The 18537-nt window shown below is 46.9% G+C and overlaps 1 protein-coding gene across 3 annotated transcripts in view; it reads right to left on the reverse strand.

The window, feature by feature from the left end:
* Positions 1–18537, reverse strand: part of DIAPH2 (diaphanous related formin 2) — a 1301891-nt gene that overhangs the window by 531836 nt on the left and 751518 nt on the right. The window lies entirely within an intron of this gene.

An 18537-nucleotide genomic window follows, 5' to 3' on the forward strand; every position in this document is an offset into this window, starting at 1 on the left:
CTGAAAATTTGAAAGTGTAAAACGGTAACTCGGAAAATAGGTAATTAACAAACATTTGATATATTTTCTGCAAAAAGCTAAAGTGATGGTAAACGCTGGGTCAGCGAGAACACCGCTGAGAGAAACCTCTCAAATTGGCGACTTTCTAAAACGATCGGCATTGTTCAGTCGCTAAAAAAAAAGTGCGAGCAGAGGGCTGTCCTTCGGGCAAATGTCTTATCAGGCTTGTGGTCATCAAATACAGTTTATGCAGGAGAGAAACGGTCAGACGGACTTCCAATGGCGTCCAAACCTTTATTGGACAATAAAATGTTGTAAGTGGCTAAATCAGTAAGGTTACAGAGGGGTGAGCCATTGGCCTGTGAGAGAGAGCAATGAGCATCAATATATCCATTGTCAGAAGAGAAATATACTCTGCAACGTTGAAAAGCGTTGTATAAAGATGATTCATGCTCATTTACAGTAGTTATACACTATTCCGCTCAATAAAGGTATCACTCCGCTTTAAAAAGAATGTATCATGTTTAACATCAGTAACTATTGCAAAAAACAACAATATATATATATATATATATATATATATATATATATATATGTCAGTTAATTTGGAGTTGTGCACTTGTATTTCTTCTTTCTGTGTATATATATCAATGGTCTCCACAGGTAGCATCTCCAATTATATATATATATATATATATATATATATATATATTCATATATTCAGGGTGTGTAGTCTGAGACCCATTTTCTATATAATCCAATAAATGTATTAAGTTGTCAGATAAGATCGCACCGTACACTGGACCTAATTGAGAGATGGACGCAAATCCAATGGTTTAAGTACATCTCCGATGTTTGTTGTACTGCGCATGTGCGGATCAGGTCCTGATTTGCCGGGCGCAGTGCGGCTGCAGAAGTCAGACAGTTTACAGTCTGCAGACTGTTGGCGGCAAGGAAGGGACAGCGACGGGGAACGTTTTACTAAACGGGTGCGCCAGCCCCGTATTGTAGGCGTGCCGAGGCTAGGGTCTGTGTCTTCCGATGCAGCTTTACCGGCCCCGGCAGCGTGAAGACACCGGACAACCTGAGGGTAACGCAGATGACCGATGTTCACGCAGATTGTCCGATCCTGCATTTTTGGACGCAGCGTCAGATCACAAAGACTATTTTTGCATATTTTAGCAAAGCTGCTACGTACAAAGACATGGCGTCCATCTGTGAATCAGGCGCACTGTGCGATGTATGCAACACGTTCGCTTTGCGAACACACGTAGAAGATCTGTGTCGCACAGCAGGGGATAAGTGTAAGTGCTGATTCCAATGGTGACGGCTGCGTCGGAGAATGGGAATAGCGGGACGGCGTTATGCATACGCATGAAGCTACATGGATACTGGCACTAGCGTATGGCGGCAAGTCTGGCTGTCATGGGCGTCCGCTCTTGTGCCCACTTTGTGTCCGACTCAAAGTCAGGCTGTATGGGTTTGGGTGGCATATTATATGTATATGGGGTATGTGGTATGGGTTGGGTACGAGATCCTGGCGGTCACAAGGCTGACGGTTAGAATGCAAACAGCGGCATCCCAATGGATTTTGGTATTTAACCCTTACGCCATTACGCCAACCCACCCCCCTCCTGCAGCCTAACCCTAACCCACCGCTCCCGCAGCCTAACACTCCCCTCCCGCAGCCTAACCTACCCCTCCCGCAGCCTAACCTACCCCTCCCGCCCTGCAGCCTAACACTACCCTCCTGCAGCCTAACTTACCCCTCCCGCCCTGCAGCCTAACCTACCCCTCCCACAGCCTAACCTACCCCTCCCGCCCTGCAGCCTAACACTACCGTCCCACAAACCTATCCGTCCCTTCCTCCAAGTACCTAGCCCTAACCCTAATACTTACCGTCAGAATCTATCGGGATGCCGCTGTCAGTATTGTGAGCGTTGGGATCCTGATTACACCCCGGTGGTATATACTTTATGGTATAATATGCGGGAGGGTTTGCACTTGGCTACATGTCCGGTGGGCTCATAGGGGCTCTCTATGAGGCCTTCCCGTCATTAACCCCTCCCTAGGCCACGGGTTGTCAGGCCTTAGGGCCTGTGGCACGGAGTACGACGGTAATTTTGGCAGTAAAATATAGAATTGTCCAAAGTTGTTGTTGGTCATTGCTAAGTATGATCTGCGATATGTAGTTAGTATAGCCAAGCCCACTACTGTACATAGAAACCCCCTTACCCCTAATATTCTGACCTTTACTCATATTTTACATTACAACTCTCTGAATATGTATTGTATACTGACAATTCCCCAGGCATGAAAGTTCTGTAGGTGATTGTTCGGCGCCTCCTTTGCCAGCTACAGAGTTATATTCTGTAATTCCATCATTTCTTGGCAGCAGAACTATCACTCAGAGCTGCATTGGCTATTTTTCAATCCTGTAGAGAGAACCTATCGCTGGCAGTGTAATGGGGGGCATCCACTAGACGATTTTATCCCTGTCCAACCTCTTAACGATTTTCCCTTGAAGTTTCCCTTGAAATTTGATCTTCCACTCTGAACAATTTGCAAAAGATCTAACAATAAACTATGTTGTTTTAATCTGTGATTGAGAGCTTTCAGCTATAGTGGGCAGATAGTGGTTCATCGTTTGATCGTTCAGTGTAAACGATTTGTAAACGATGTGTAAACGATTTGTAAGCAATCTAGTGAAATTGACCTGCATGTTCAGTCGATGGAGGAGACGATCAAACGACCAGCGGGAGTGCGCATCGTACATCGTTAGAAACAACTACTGCACGATTTGCAAACGATGTTTGAACGATTATCGAACGATTTTATCATTATCGTTCAACTTTATCGTCTAGTGGATACCCCCCTTTAGTTGGCATATTTTAGATAGTGTCAGTGGCATAACGATGGGCGGGGCACGTACCCTGGGAACCATTACAGGTCCAGCAGAGGGGGGTACCGCCGGGCAGCGCAATGTACAGTGTGGAGATGTGCTCCGCACTGTAGCAGCCAGCGCTGGGATCGAGTGTGTGATCCCAGCGCCGGAAGTCCTGCAGTCCGGTGAGATGTGTCCCCAACTTGACACATCAGTGGCCGGTGCTGGAACAGTGTGTCTGTTCCCAGCGCAGATCAAGGAGCAACGGCGGGTGACAAGCGGCGCCGGCAGCGAGCTGTGTGCAGCTCACAGCCCGTGGCCATTGAAGAGCAGCGCCGCGGCTCGCAGACCAGCATCCAATAGAAAACAGCCGTGGCGAGTCAATCACAGTTTTCCGGGTCATGTTTCGCCATGCTTGCAGCATCAAACACCACTGGGCAGCAGAACTAGTTTGCCAGCGGCGGGCGAAGGATATTGCGCAAAGAGCTCCGGTGGCCGCGGAAGAGGCCAGAAGACGCTGGGCTCAAGAGAGAAGAGCTCCAGCGTCGGCTGAGGACCGGAGAGTGCTGCAGTGGTGGGGAAGTAAAAGAGCTAACAATGGGCCTGATTCAGAGCAGCTTGCACCCGGAGACAAAAAAAACCCCGCCTAGATTCAGAGCGAGCGCTCACCAGCAGCAAGCGGCTCTGAATCAGGCCCAAAGTCTCTCCCACTGGACAGGTAGGCCCTATATGAGACCTTCCCGTCATTAACCCCTCCCTAGACCACCAGGATGTCGGGCACTAGGCCCGTGAGGGTGATAAGGCCCTAGGCCTGTGGCATTGATAGTGCCCCTGTAAGTAACCCTGAGGAATAGACCCAGGTCACATAAATTGGGGGGGAGGAGGCGCCATTTTTCATCTTGCCCTGGGCGCCAAAACCCCTACTTATTACCCTGCCTTATGTCTTAGAAAGATAAGAAATAAATGGAGTCTGTCTGCCGGTGTAGGATAGAGCATATACTGTGCACTGCTTTACATGGGGGTGACACAGTGAGGGACACAGACAAACGCAACGTGCACAAGGGCCTATAGAAGAAGCTCCAATCACCCTGATGACTGTTTTTGCACAAAGCTGCTGATAAGCTTAAAGGCTGTACTCAAAGTACAGAACATGAGCCAATTTCTCAAATTAAATAGAGACAATAATACAATAAAATAAAAAAAACTGCAAAAAATAAAATCAAATTGGCCATTGTAATCTGTTACATTCGGACTCTACACAGTTGATATACAACAAATAATTCCGCAGAGAGCTACAGAACCTCTCTAGAAAGGGATCCTTATGGAGTCTCCCCGGCACATGAAACCTTCCTGCAATACCAAATGTAAAATAATAAAGCCTGAACTCCAACAGGAAGCCGGATGAAACGGGAGCTGCAGCTTGGAGATCAAGACACAGAAAGGGCAAGGAAATGACAACCCTAATTCACCTAAGCTATTGAAAGAAGACTCAATTTTAGCATAGAAAGTAACAGTGGTAGGTCTCTGAACTACTTCCAAAGTAAGGGCCTTTCCACTTCACAAACTCAGAGAGGGGAAAGTGTCAGCCGCAACGTGACGTGTGTACATAATTTATAGCGCACAGGACACATTTAGGCTGTAACCACACTTTATTGAGATAAATCTGGCATCTGTAACAGGAGCTACCCACACCTAGGGCCTGGTTCAGAGGTGGCCGCTTTTATGCCAATGCTGCTAATCAATACGCACCATTGCACCAGACCCATGGAGGCAAGGAGTGTCCGTCTGAACATGGCTGCCGATATCAGTACAACTGCGGCTAAAGCCGCGACACGCCCTCAATCTAATGTCGTTATCTATGATACTAGTAGTAAATGTTGCGATGTGACATGTCCACGTCTCGCCAAAACACATTACTGTATGTGCAGTGAGCTTAAGAACATGACCACCTCCATACAACTTTGATATTCTAGCTTGTACATGCCCTACTGCAATTTTGTTAGGTTGCAATTACATCGAGTTAGCTATCTGGCTTTTCAGCCATATGTTTACATCATCAGGAAGAGATTTATTATATTTGTTGTATATGACATAAAGCAATGGATGAAAAGCACAGGAGAAAGGTAAATCAAGGTCATTTATATATGGTTTTCGCTCCTCTTAGAGTGTAAGCTCATTTGGGCAGGGACATCTTTAACTTCAGTTTCTTGTCCGTAATGCACCTTATTTATTTGCGTCTAAGGGGCCTATTCATGATGCTAATTATCGGGGTCCATTCAGGGCCCGATATTTAACATTCTAACTCGCCGCGGATGCAAAATCAGCCTTCCCTGTGAGCGGCTTCACTGCTTTCGGAGCACTGACAGGAGTGTGTATGCGCAACCTACAGGTCACGCATGCGCACAAGAGCCCCGACGTCCAGCGGAAGGAGCCGGACAGGGGCAGAGGGATCCGAAAGGATCCCTCTTCACGATCCGGGACTCCTTCCCATAGGGAAAAAGCGGGTATCTGGAGCATTCGCCATCTGAAGATGGCGAATGCTCCCACACTCAAGCTCCGAATATATAACATTTTCAGAGTTTGATGAATTCTGTCCCCATACTAGTGCATGGGGATAGCGGGAAATTCCGGGAGAGGAAGGTAAGCAGGAGATATCTGTGATACTAGTGTATGGGGACAGCGGGCCATTCCTGGAGAGAAAGGTAAGCAGGAGATATCTGTGATACTAGTGTATGGGGACAGTGGGCCATTCCGGGAGAGGAAGGTAAGCAGGAGATATCTGTGATACTAGTGTATGGGGACAGTGGGCCATTCCGGGAGAGGAAGGTAAGCAGGAGATATCTGTGATACTAGTGTATGGGGACAGTGGGCCATTCCGGGAGAGAAAGGTACGCAGGAGATATCTGTGATACTAGTGTATGGGGACAGTGGGCCATTCCGGGAGAGGAAGGTAAGCAGGAGATACAGTATCTGTGATACTAGTGTATGGGGACAGGGGGACATTCCGGGAGAGGAAGGTAAGCAGGAGATATCTGTGATACTAGTGTATGGGGACAGCGGGCCATTCCGGGAGAGAAAGGTAAGCAGGAGATATCTGTGACACTAGTGTATGGGGACAGCGGGCCATTCCGGGAGAGGAAGGTAAGCAGGAGATATCTGTGATACTAGTGTATGGGAACAGTGGGCCATTCCTGGAGAGAAAGGTAAGCAGGAGATATCTGTGATACTAGTGTACGGGGACAGCAGCCATTCCGGGAGAGGAAGGTAAGCAGGAGATATCTGTGATACTAGTGTATGGGGACAGCGGGCCATTCCTGGAGAGAAAGGTAAGCAGGAGATATCTGTGATACTAGTGTATGGGGACAACGGGCCATTCCGGGAGAGGAAGGTAAGCAGGATATATCTGTGATACTAGTGTATGGGGACAGCGGGTCATTCCGGGAGAGGAAGGTAAGCAGGAGATACCTGTGATACTAGTGTATGGGGACAGCGGGCCATTCCGGGAGAGAAAGTTAAGCAGGAGATATCTGTGTTACTAGTGTATGGGGACAGCGGCCATTCTGGGAGAGGAAGGTATGCAGGAGATACCTGTGATACTAGTGTATGGGGACAGCGGGCCATTCCGGGAGAGAAAGGTAAGCAGGAGATATCTGTGATACTAGTGTATGGGGACAGCAGGCCATTCTGGGAGAGAAAGGTAAGCAGGAGATATCTGTGATACTAGTGTATGGGGACAGCGGGCCATTCCGGGAGAGAAAGGTAAGCAGGAGATATCTGTGATACTAGTGTATGGGGACAGCGGGCCATTCCAGGAGAGGAAGATAAGCAGGAGATATCTGTGATACTAGTGTATGGGGACAGCGGGCCATTCCGGGAGAGGAAGGTAAGCAGGAGATATCTGTGATACTAGTGTATGGGGATAGCGGGCCATTCCGGGAGAGGAAGATAAGCAGGAGATATCTGTGATACTAGTGTATGGGGACAGTGGGCCATTCCAGGAGAGGAAGATAAGCAGGAGATATCTGTGATACTAGTGTATGGGGACAGCGGGCCATTCCGGGAGAGGAAGGTAAGCAGGAGATATCTGTGATACTAGTGAATGGGGACAGCGGGCCATTCCGGGAGAGAAAGGTAAGCAGGAGATATCTGTGATACTAGTGTATGGGGACAGCGGGCCATTCCGGGAGAGGAAGGTAAGCAGGAGATATCTGTGATACTAGTGTATGGGGACAGCGGGCCATTCCGGGAGAGGAAGGTAAGCAGGAGATATCTGTGATACTAGTGTATGGGGACAGCGGGCCATTCCGGGAGAGGAAGGTAAGCAGGAGATATCTGTGATACTAGTGTATGGGGACAGCGGGCCATTCCGGGAGAGGAAGGTAAGCAGAGGGATATCTGTGATACTAGTGTATGGGGAAAGCGGGATATTCCAGGAGAGGAAGGTAAGCAGGAGATATCTGTGATACTAGTGTATGGGGACAGAGGGACATTCCGGGAGAGGAAGGTAAGCAGGAGATATCGGTGATACTAGTGTATGAGGACAGAGGGACATTCCGGGGGAGGAAGATAAGTAGGAGATACTGTTATCTATAATATCTCCTGCTCTACCTATGTGATGACTGGCCTGATAACTTAATTTTTACAAAAGCAGGTGAAAATGCACATTTTCACCTGCTTTTGTAAAAATGAAGTGATGATGAATAGGCCCCATAATCTGCCCCAATGTACAGTTCTGCGTTGGTGCGTAATAAATGTCGATGATAATAGTTATATTAAGGAATGCAGTAAAAGTATCAGAGCATGTGACAGATGAAAATAAGTTATCTGAAAGGTGAAATAAAAAGCTGTTCTCAGTTTCCTCGCTGTACGGCATCGCCTCTCACCCATCCATCCCCCTACATTAGCCTCCTATACTCCTCAGATTCCTGTTTTCCAGAACTACCCAGACTTAGAGATGAGGAGGTTGGAGACGGAATGTGGAGGACGGTCGTCTGTCTCATGCCCAGCCACAGGATATCACCCGCTGTGCCCCTCCTCTGTAACCATCTCCCTCACCAAATCCAACTTTCTTCCAGTCTTTCCAGCTTTAAACGTTCCTTGCACAGACATTTTATATGTATGCGCTGTACTCATTGTTGTGCATTGTATATTAGGTTATTTGGATTCTGGCAAAAAATAAATAAATAAAATAAAATAACCCTAAAGCTGCGCACACACACATGCACACACACAATGATTTAGTAAACTAACGATTTTAGTAAACGATGTTCATTAATTTTTTCAAGGGAAAAATGAACGAAAATCGTTTACTAAAATTTTTCATTTACTAAATATAATGAACAAATTTTTTTGAACCACAAACGATTTTTGCATATTCCCTTACTGAAAATCGTTGAGTTGGTCAGTCTGACTGAACTACAAACGTGAACGCACATGAACGATAATCGTTCATCGTTTTAACTCAGAAAGTGAACGATTCCGTTATCGATAATTGTTAAAAAAATCGTTGTGTGTGTATGTGTGACTTGTTGGAAATGTGTGTGTAGAGGTTTGTAGGTCTAGTACACACCAGCTGATGCTCTGAGACCAGGAACTGCCCTATTGCCTAACCAGAGGAGTGGTATTACTGGTGTTATATGAGACACAGCCGTACTCCGTTATACACTGGTGTGATGGAATGGAGCTTCTGATGCTCTGAGACCAGGAACTGCCCTATTGCCTAACCAGAGGAGTGGTATTACTGGTGTTATATGAGACACAGCCGTACTCCGTTATACACTGGTGTGATGGAATGGAGCTTCTGATGCTCTGAGACCAGGAACTGCCCTATTGCCTAACCAGAGGAGTGGTATTACTGGTGTTATATGAGATACAGCCGTACTCCGTTATACACTGGTGTGATGGAATGGAGCTTGAGTAGAGCAGGGTGACATTCAACTCACCAGTCAAAGAGTGTGCCTAGTGACCGGGTAGAGGTACAGGGAAGCTGGAAGACGTTGCGGGTTGCAGTAACAGTGGGATCTCCCAGTGTGACACTACACATTGATAAGATGGCGCATTGTATGCGCAGTAGCTAAATCCAGTGGCCATCTTGGAACAGGGAAAAACACCTCCCTAGAGGAAGAAAATGGAATGTGCGCAGGGCGGCGCCACCATTAGGCAGTTTTCGGCAGCTGGAGGGCCCTTCTGAGCCGATCAAACTAAACAATTAAGGACGTGTTGCCGGCGTCCGTCCATGGATGTAATCAGCCGCCGCTGTCATGCACATGACCTCACTGCAGTGGTCAGTGTGAAGTCTTCCCCAGATAGCAGCGTTGCCCGGGCTGTCAGCGCTGAAGTGCGCTGTTTACAGCAGTAGGTGCCTGCCCCTTGGCCAGCTCTTTCCTCCCCTTAATCCCCTCCTCTTCCTTTGGACTTGGAGAAGACGAGGAGCAGGCTGTCAGGCAGCTTGGGACTGACCCAGCTGAGAGACTGCGGGGCTCCCTAATTACCGGGGGAATTTATCATTCCTCCTCTACATAACTATCTATTCCCAAAAGCTGTCATTTTTGCGATGACAGCTTTTCAGGAAATACATACGTTCCCCTATCTACACTAACTTACCGCAGCTGTAATCAGTGCTGCGCATGCGCCGTTACCGTCACAAAATCAGCGCATACGCAGCACTGATTACAGCTGTGGTAATTCTGTGTCCCCCCCCCCCCCCCTCTCCCACCTGCCTTTCAAAGGCTGCAGCTGCGGACCCCGACCTCCCCTTCTGAAAATTTTTATTTATATATATATTTTTTTATTTTTTTTTGTTTTTACTTTACTATCATCTGCCGGGAGAACACAGGGCCTGATTCAGAGCTGAACGCTTTGACCAGAGCGCTCGCTCTGAATCAGGGCCCTCCTACCTGTTTTTGTGCGGCCTCATGGACGCTCGTATAGCTGTGGGTTACCACCCACAGCTATAGCGAGCGTCCATGTTTATGGTCGCAATGGTCAAAGACCATCGCGACCATCGGGCTTGCGAAGAGACCCTGCGGTAGGGTCTCGCTTCCGCAAGCCCAGGAGTGATTTTGGCTCTATCAGAGCCAAAATCACTCCCACTGACATCATTACTGATGTCAGTGGGGCCGGACTCAGACGGTAGGCGTTCCCATGGGAACGCCTCCGTCTGGCAGCCACGCCCCGGCACGCCCACCAAAGGGGGCGTGCTGTCACTCACCATCGACAGCACGCCCCCTTTGGTTCGAGACCCCGACCGATGTATTTCTCGTCGCTCGCCGGGTCTCGCGCATGCGCGCGACGGAGCTCCCTCCGTCATGCGCATTAGCCAAACATCGACCCGCTTGCGAGCGAACTTCCCTTGCGAGCGGGTCTGAATGACCCCCACAGTGTCAGAGCTGCAGGCAGAGGAGGGACCAGGAAGCGACGGAGCGAGCCAGGGGAGGACCTGCTCACGCTAACAGCAGTCTATAACAGCAGTCTATAACCTGCTATACGCCACCTGAGAGTGGAGTATAGTAACACCATCAAATTCCGAAAATACATAATTTTCGGAATTTGATGAATAGCCTAATTTCTACATCCCCATACTAATGTACTAATGTATGGGGAGTGTGGAAATTAACACAGGAGGACTTGACCAGGAGATATCAGTGGTATATTCTGTGTTAAAGAATATAAAAAAAATGGTAATTAAGGAAAATGTCCTTAAAACCGTTATTTTAGTGTTGATGAATAGGCCCCTGAGCACCCGTAGTATATTAGTAGCAAACATTGAGTACAATACTTTGTCACAGAGTCTGTCGGCCAGTGGTTAGTTAACAAGGTTGAGCTTTAGTGTAGCCTAGCTACAGGTATTTGCAGTTGCACAGTTAAGACAAGACTAGCTGAGGGCTGCATAGGCATGAGGTTATATAAGAGTCCTCTTTTTTTGTGATTGGTTAGTACTAGGGAACTTGTTACTAGGCAGTTTTCTCTTTTGTGAGGTTCTTTTTAATTCGTTTACAGTCAGCCAATTACAGTTTCAAGGGGGCGGGCATGTTAGGTTTTCTGTTTAAGGCTATGGGGCCATTTTCCTTAAATAACGTTATTTTGGTATTCATGAACAGACTTAGCACAGGAGAAATCACAGATGTCTCCTTGCTAAGTTCCCCTGTGTTAATTTCCACACTCCCCATACATTAGTACATTAGTACATTAGTATGGGGATGTGGAAATTGTGGTATTCATCAAATTCCGAAAATTATGAATTTTCGGAATTTGATGTAGTTACTATTCGCCACTGTGAGGTGGCGAATAGCAGAATCGACTTACCTGTATCCACGTGTGCAGGTCCCCCGACAAGTCCCTCCGGCGCTCTGCTCCGTCCTCAGGCTCCGGAGGCTGGTCGGACATGTGTGCTCCCCAGCAGAGCACAAGAAAGTTTAGAAAAAAAAAATATATATATATATTTTTTTCTAATCTGTCATGTGGTCTGCTGGGAAACCACATGACAGACCAGCAGGACGGAGGCTGCTGCGCGGACAGGTAAGTCGGGGGGGGGGGGGGTAAGTGGAGGGGGGTGGGGGGTTTCGGGGGGGTACACAAACTTAACGCATCTGTAGGCAGTGCGCTGGTTTTACAGATGTAACGGCGCATGCGCAGCACTGTTTACAGATGCGATAAGGTAGTGTAGGCAGGAAAAGTATCTATTTCCCTAAAAACTGTCATCGCAAAAATGACAGCTTTTCGGAATAGATACTTATGGAGAGGTGGAATGATGAATTCCACCTATAATTAGGTAGAACTCCATGCGAGTTCTAAACCTAATTATCTCTAGAGAATTTTTAGGTTTAATGAATAGGCCCCTATATTTGAATTAGGGATGTGCAGGCTCGGATAGGTTCGAGTTTGCACGTGGAGTTCGGATTTTTCCCTCCAAAAAAACGGAACTCAGAACGAGGCAAAACGTCATCTTACATGGACGAACATCATCATTCCTGGACAAAAGACCAGGAATGATGATGTTCGTCCATGTAAGATGACGTTTTGCCTCGTTCTGAGTTCCGTTTTTTTGGAGGGAAAAATCCGAACTCCACGTGCAAACTCGAACCTATCCGAGCCTGCACATCCCTAATTTGAATAGGATCGGCCTCTTTTTCAGTTGGAAGCCCCTCCCTCCCAACCCAAAACTGTGTGTTTGTCTGTGTTTTGTTTTGTCCTTTACTAAACATTATTAAAACAATTGGCGGGAAGGCGCTACTAACCAGCGGCCACATGTGGCGTAAGTGGTCGTTGTGGGGCACTTGCCCCTTTGAAGGACGGCAGGTGTGTCCTACCGACTGTATGCGGGGTGACACCAAGGCGCAGGCTCCCCCTCAGTGAAAGGAGCCGGGTGCTGCACTGTAGCATTAAGTGCAGCACTCGGCTTCTATTACAGTGAGGGAGCCAGCAATGCCCGTGCCCGTACCTCCTGCACCCCCCACCACCACCCCATTGATAAGTTTAAATGCGGGTCACGGACCAGGTTCGGGCCACAAGACCACGCCCCATTCCTGAGCACACACCCTCTCCCTGAGGCAAAGTCCCCTTTTGGGGGTGTCACCGCGGGAAGGGACGCCACTGGGGGACACCACTGAGTCTGCTCATCATATTATTAATAAAATGTCCAGAGACATCCTTGATATACGCAGTGCAGGCGGAGACTGTGGCACTTATACGATGCCGTCTCCGCACTTTCACCTGGGGGGCTGGGAAGTGGGTATTGGTAGTGGGAGGGGGGGCAGTGGAATTAAGTTTTGCCTAGGGTGCTGGGAAACCTTGCACCAGCCCTGAGCGTGTGAAGTAACGCTCTCCAGTTTCCATGTCCACATGCTAGCAATTATAGGGCCTGATTCAGCAAGGATCGCAATAGCGATTATGCACGCAATCGGACGATTGTTGCATTGTCTGCATGCGTATTCATCTCAGTGTGCGTGCGCAAACTAGCCACTGTGATCGCAGAGACTTATGCAGACCCATCGCAGAGTGATTGACAGGAGGTGCTATTTGTGGGAGGTGACAGGGGGAGTGGTCAGCGAAACTCAGGCGTGCCGGTGCGTGCATAAATTAGCCACTGAAATGCCATACGCAGCTCGAATGCGTGCAATGAAGTTAGCAACTAATGAGTAAGGTCAGAGCTTGTGCAAGTGTGCGTGAGGCTCCGATGATACTCAATATTACCGATGGTTTTGCAGTCTTGCTAAACATTACGGATATGTGTAAGGTAAGGCTGGTGTCCCTATGTAGTGCTGCGATGGCACAGCGATCGCAACGGATTTGCATTTCATCGCAGTAAGTCTGCGCGGGTAATCACAGCCGCGAACGCAGCCTCGATCCGTAGTGAATCAGGCCCATAGAATGTAAGCTTCGCTGGGGGCAGGGACTGATGTGAATGACGGACATATTCCCTGTAAAGTACCTGCAGAATGTGTGGGTGCGCTATATAAGTATATGTTAATTAATAAAGAAATAAAAATGGATACATGTTCTGTTTTATGTCTACCTCTACACCTCAGGGCCCCTAACAAATTATACATAGCAGTAACATTACATATTGTGCTAGTCACTTGTCACACAGATTCTCAATTAATATTTCACCAATGATACTTTTAATTGGTCTCCACCTCTCCGTTGCTGGATGACCCTCCCTAATGCCAGAGGCATGTTATGCAAATGAGAATCAGAATTGTCGCCTGGAATTTCTTCTAATTGGTTAAAAACAACAATCTCACCTGTAGCTTTGGGTAGAAAAGGTCAAAACATCTGATGTCATCGTGTAAAAATGATTTTGATTTATAATCTGCTAAAATGCATAAATCCACACTTCGTAGGGCGAGATTATTATAAAGTGGCAGCATGATAATAATGTCCTCTCATACGCGTGAATGATGTGGCACCTACTGTAACTTGTACTGCACATGCCCGGCCCCCCCACTGTGCGCCGTGCACGTATGGTGAGATATGATGTAACAGATGACCACCAGGAGAAGAGGACCGGGAATGGGGGTAAGTATAGGGTTGTGTGTAGATCCCCTTCAGTGAAGGGACAGACGTGATGTGGTTAGTACATCCCGGCCTATGTCCACTTGGATAGTAACTGATGATGTCAGGGTACATGAAGGGGATCTATCTGCAAACGTAAGAGGAGCAGGGTCAGCTGAGATGACTCAGCAGCTGGTTCTATTCGGAACAGAAGAATATAGGGAATAGCAGATGCTGGATCCATTTACTAGTCAGTAGTTAAGTTATGGGCAGCATCACTATAACTTTCCAACTGTTTCATTTCCGGGAAGGGAGAAGCAGGTGATCACTGTAGAGGGCAGGGAGAGGAACATGGAGTCTTTTGGCCCCAACCCAGCGGAACAATGGCGAACCGAGCCACCATTTTGCCTTCACCTATGACCCTTCCGCCATGTGCTTGCTACTGTATGACCCATTGACTTCAAATCCTCTTATATATTGTCCTCACAAACTTTCCCCATGGAAATGGAAAGTTTGAATGGAAGAGATGGGAGAAGTTTGGGGGTAAATAGTGTGCCAAAAGGCACATGAGGTTGTTTTGTGTGAGTGGGTATTTTGAGGGGTCTGAGGGGTGTTATGGGGTGAGTATGGGGTGTCAGTGGCACGTAGGAGCAGTCTGTGTCTCCTTTTTATGAAATGTTTTGTTTTAGCGTATTAATGAGATTATGGATAGTGCTGGTCAGCGGTGTAAGGTAAGAGGCCCATACGTATATATACGGTGCTGGTCTAGATGACGTACACTGCGGCGAGTCCCCTCGGTAACCTGTACAAATAAGTCATCGTTATCTGAAAGACTTCGGATGGACAGGACATCATCTATCTCATATTTTACACTAATGAAATATCACTAATTCCCAGCACTACTCCTCTGTGATAAATGACCCAGAATAGACGCAAAAAGAATTCTAACAAGTTAATATAATGAAGGAAACGTCGCCCAATTATTTTTTTTGTCTGATTATTAAACATTCAGAATGATTCACGACACATAACGATGCATACAAAAGAGATGAGCTCGTTTAACAAAAATAAATAAAATACAGCTATTATTAAGTTAATGAATTCGCAATAGTTCAAGAGAGGACAGCAAAGGAAATGCAGTTAAACATGACTGTCTGCCACATTCATTTTGACCAAAAAGCTGTTTAGTTCATGTAGACTTTGACTCCGATGTAGAAACAGTGGTGGCGGACATTTTCTAGGCTGAAGTAAAGTTCATCCCTCAGTGATGTCACCAGGTACCAGGTATTTCTGCAGACCACAAAATGGCCGTCCCCACTACGGTGCAGGGTCTAGTGCCCACAGCCATCTCTCCCAGGAGATTCTGGAGGGAAGGTCCGGGATGTAATCGATAGCCTGGCAGTTGGGATGTTGGCGCTGGAATGCCGACAACAATCAGAATCCCGATGGTAAGTGTTAGAAATAGGTTTAGCGTTAGGGGTTTTGGATAGGCACTGGGGGGAGGGTTAGGCTTGCGAAGGGGCGGGGGCGGTTAGGGTTAGACTCCAGGGGGTGCGAGTTAGGGTTATGGGTTAGAGGTAGGTTACTTACCTAATTCTGGCGGGATACTGACTGTCGGGATGCCACTGTCAGTATTCTGACTGCCGGCACCCCGAACCTGAACCCACCGCGAAGGTCCAATGGGCATATGCAGATGTGGACGGGATTCAGCAGGGTGGACTGGTCTCCCAGAAATTTGTGAGTAAAATAAAATACACAAAAGTGTGACAAAGCAATAGGCATAATTCATTACAATATATATATATATATATATATATATACACACACACACACTTATAATTTAAAAAATTAGTATTTAGTATAGGCAGACTGTGGTGACCTTCTACCAATGACTGCACCTGATGTGGGCACAGATTTAAAAGTCCTCAATTTAAAAGTCCTCGACGTAGGATTAATTTCTAGACAAAAAAGGTGCCTCCGGGCTCTTGGAAGGGTCATGATCTGCTCTGAAAGGTTTTTTTATGGGACAGTAAAAACTAAGCAGAGTATATGTCGGGTTATGAAATCCCTGTTTGTCAGATGCAGTTTAGCATGTCCACCTAAACGTCGGATCGATGCATGTTCTTTACGATATCACAGCGAGCTGCATACCAGCCATTAAAGAAGAACTATAGCGAAAAAATAAAAATCCTTTTTTTCCCCCTTTCTTTATATAACAGATATTTATTCATTGGAAAGTGATAGACAGGCATGGCAATGTACCAGATATAACTACAGTATATAACATTGCACCTTCCCGCCTTTGTGACTGTGCTCAGCAAAGTCAGGGGACCTATTCCCACCTGTCTGTATTAGGTGGTGCTCTGCTCAGCCAAGTCAGGGGACCTATCCCCACCTGTCTGTATTAGGTGGTGCTCTGCTCAGCCAAGTCAGGGGACCTATCCCCACCTGTCTGTATTGGCTGAGCAGAGCACCACCTAAGACAGGGGACCCATTCCCACCTGTCTGTAATAGGTGGTGCTCTGCTCAGCAAAGTCAGGGGATCTATTCCCACCTGTCTGTATTAGGTGGTGCTCTGCTCAGCAAAGTCAGGGGACCTATCCCCACCTGTCTGTATTAGGTGGTGCTCTGCTCAGTCAAGTCAGGGGACCTATTCCCACCTGTCTGTATTAGGTGGTGCTCTGCTCAGCAAAGTCAGGGGACCTATCCCCACCTGTCTGTATTAGGTGGTGCTCTGCTCAGCAAAGTCAGGGGATCTATTCCCACCTGTCTGTATTAGGTGGTGCTCTGCTCAGCAAAGTCAGGGGACCTATCCCCACCTGTCTGTATTAGGTGGTGCTCTGCTCAGCCAAGTCAGGGGACCTATTCCCACCTGTCTGTATTAGGTGGTGCTCTGCTCAGCAAAGTCAGGGGACCTATTCTCACCTATCTGTATTAGGTGGTGCTCTGCTCAGCAAAGTCAGGGGACCTATTCCCACCTGTCTGTATTAGGTGGTGCTCTGCTCAGCAAAGTCAGGGGACCCATTCCCACCTGTCTGTATTGGGTGGTGCTCTGCTCAGCAAAGTCAGGGGACCTATTCCCACCTGTCTGTATTAGGTGGTGCTCTGCTCAGCAAAGTCAGGGGACCTATTCCCACCTGTCTGTATTAGGTGGTGCTCTGCTCAGTAAAGTCAGGGGACTGAATTCTGATATTTATATTTAAGCAGGTTTTATTGGATGCTAAGACCAACTAAGGCAACAGTGGTAAAGAGCTGCATTTTCTATACGTACAGGCGTCTGTTTCAGAGCGTGAAAATAAAGGCAAGGAGTTGGAATGGTTGCCTGGAGCCTGTGCGTAGGGGACTGCGTACATTAAATGCGTACACCAGAGGAATTCATGCTCAGTGGAAGCTCACTGATCTGGAGGACGAGTTTATTGCTCCACCTAATTGTTATTCTTCGAGTACAAATTGAACTGTTCACAACTGGGATTCTGCGGAATCAGACAGTGCTTTATACCTTGTTCTGCTTCCGTTACTGTGGAAGCCGAACACAAAACTTTTCTGGAGCACGTGGAAAGCAAAGTAAGGCTCTGAACAGACTCAGGGGCAGACAGCATACAGTACAGCCATGGCCAAAAGTTCTGAGAATGACACAAGTATTGGTTTTCACAAACTTTGCTGCTTCAGGGGTCTATTCAGCAAAAGTGACAATGTTGCCCAGAATATTATCGGGCAACATCGTCACGATATTTTATCAATTATGATAAAATAAGTAAGCTATGCAGCAATATCTTCAGCAGGGACAGCGGTTGCGGTAACACAGAAGGGATTATCGGGATTCCGAAAACAATCCTTTCTGTTTGTTCCCTGCGCATACTCAGTCATGCGCTCGGGAACAGTCTCCGTCCTGGATTCCCGGTTACCGCGGAGGGGTAAGTGCAGCTCCAGCCTCCCGAAACTGATTGATATGTGTATACAGGCTTTATACTAGCCTGTATACATGTGTATTTATGTGCTTTTATATTTAACATTTATACATGTATACAGGCTAGTATAAAGCCTTTATACACATATCAATCAGTTTCGGGGGGTTTAAAAGCCTCTAAAGTGACTTACCTGCCGGCGATCACCGGGAAGCAGGGACGGAGACTGGGCGGGCTTACAAAATGCTACAGGGACTTATGGGAAAATTTCCCTCTGTCCCTGCAGTTTTCGGGAAATATAAGTATTTTCTTCGTGTAACGCCATTCTGAAATAGCGTTATATAAAAGGAAATATTTATCGAGTGATTTAATACTTTTTGCTTTGCAGAATAGCAAAAAGTGTTAATGCACTGTAGAGATCAATGGCTGATCCCTACAGTGCAGAACTCTGAGAGAAGGGAAGTAATGGAGAAGATAATTACGTTATCTTCTTCATTATCCCATTGCTGAATAGGGGATTTACATAAAAAATACGGAAGTCATAGTTTCCGTATATTTATGTAAATATATCAATGCTGAATAGACCCCCTCAGTGTTTTTAGACCTTTGTGTCAGATGTTACTATGGTACACTGAAGTAACATTACAGCATTTCATATGTGTCAAAGGCTTTTATTTTTAGAATTACATTAAGTTTATGCAAAGAGTCAATATTTGCAGTGTTGACTCCTCTTTTCAAGACCTCTGCAATTCGCCC

Source organism: Taudactylus pleione, unplaced genomic scaffold (assembly GCF_031769625.1).
Source record: "Taudactylus pleione unplaced genomic scaffold, aTauple2 ptg000174l, whole genome shotgun sequence".
NCBI lineage: Eukaryota > Metazoa > Chordata > Amphibia > Anura > Myobatrachidae > Taudactylus > Taudactylus pleione.